The 1,365-nt window shown below is 38.6% G+C and overlaps 2 protein-coding genes across 3 annotated transcripts in view; both read right to left on the bottom strand.

Moving 5' to 3' along the window:
- The window catches only part of LOC107557375 (protein FAM163A-like), a 16,221-nt gene extending 15,431 nt beyond the window's left edge, over positions 1-790 (bottom strand). The window contains exons 1-2 of one of the 2 annotated variants that reach the window (XM_016240786.1): positions 613-790; positions 294-518 (exon numbers count right to left, since the gene is read on the bottom strand). The gene's annotated coding sequence lies outside the window, so the exon portion shown is untranslated. Of the gene's footprint in view, positions 1-293 lie in introns of both variants that reach the window. The other variant, XM_016240780.1, reaches the window with a different exon arrangement.
- The window catches only part of LOC107558778 (nardilysin-like), a 27,200-nt gene that overhangs the window by 9,188 nt on the left and 16,647 nt on the right, over positions 1-1,365 (bottom strand). The window lies entirely within an intron of this gene.

Genomic DNA, 1,365 nt, shown 5'->3' with positions numbered 1-1,365 from the left:
TACCCCAGCGACTTAAAACTGGTTTTGTGGTCCAGGGTCACAAATGTATTGTGTCCAGTGGTTCTGAATAGTGATCCCACTTTCATGGCTGTTGCATGCTTGCTTACTACTATATGTGTGTAAGAATGATTTTTTTTTAATTCATGCAGAAAAAGAGCATGTACCAAGATTCATAACCTGATACATTTACAGATTGAATAGGCACTTCAACACTTACATTACACTGCAAAATCCAAATCAAACCAACTCAGCACAAGTGCATGTCTACTCATATGGAAGGACATCTCAGTTACCTTAAAACCTGTTTGTCCTCCTCCCAGAATGTTTGTAATGCAGTGTGCAGGGTATTATTCCAAATGACTGTTGCTTGTCAGTTACACTACTGTATCTGTTCGTCTGGGAAAGGCTCGTCTAAGGCTTTGCTTCGTTAGCAGAAATGCAGCGTCCACAGCACAGTTTTTATTATCTGAATGGATGGCCGTCACATCATTTGTTGCGGCTGTAATTCCGTAGTATCCCTGCGAACAGCCGCGTGTATGCTGTGAGAGACAATATAGCACATCCAAGCTCGCAAATGAATGAGTGGCATTACCCAGATTGCGAATCAGAGACCGGTATGTAGTGTGCAGGCTGTGAAGAGCGCCGACGGTCCCTCAGGAGGATGCAACAGCCTGTGAGGAGATGATGCTGCACGCGCGGAAAGGGTCAGGAAATGAACCCACACCTTTACAGACGTTAAACTAGAGCAAAGCGTCGTCCTACGAGCGTGCGTCATGTTTCACATGACCACCGTCCAGAGAATATACTGTAGAAAGAACATGACACTTGGCTTTATCTTTTAGAAACGTGCTTGGTGAGTTTATAATTGTCAGATAATTAGGAAATATGAATAAACTCATAATTTAAAAGAATCTGTTGGTTACATAAAAGTAAAATAGGCTGCAAAACATTTGATTGGTGGCTGGCTAATGAAGAATATAGCCTCTTCTTTTTAAAGGATATCTATCTATCTATCCCAAAATAACTATAATAACAAATAAAACAACAACAATATATCCAAGCCAAATTAAACACTTTATATAAATTATATATTAAGAAGACTAGACTTTAACAGGCTGTTTCATGTCTCAGTGTTGTTGCCAGAAACTGCAGATAGATCTTCAAAATGTACTTTTCCAAACCACTTATTTAAAACACCATGCTGGTCTACTGATTTTTTATTGCATATGTCATATTGCATGACTGGACCAAATGAACACTTACATTTAATATGCAACTAACTAAGAGCACAATTCACCCAAAAAATTTAAATTCAGACATTTTTTTTGTGAACTTTCCCTTTAAATATCCCAATTTCTCAATTAG

The sequence above is a fragment of the Sinocyclocheilus grahami genome, unplaced genomic scaffold (genome assembly GCF_001515645.1).
Source record: "Sinocyclocheilus grahami isolate Dianchi unplaced genomic scaffold, SAMN03320097.WGS_v1.1 scaffold21.1, whole genome shotgun sequence".
NCBI classification, from domain to species: domain Eukaryota; kingdom Metazoa; phylum Chordata; class Actinopteri; order Cypriniformes; family Cyprinidae; genus Sinocyclocheilus; species Sinocyclocheilus grahami.
The sequence above is the reverse complement of the archived record's forward strand: the minus strand, read 5'-3'. Positions and strand labels throughout refer to the sequence as shown.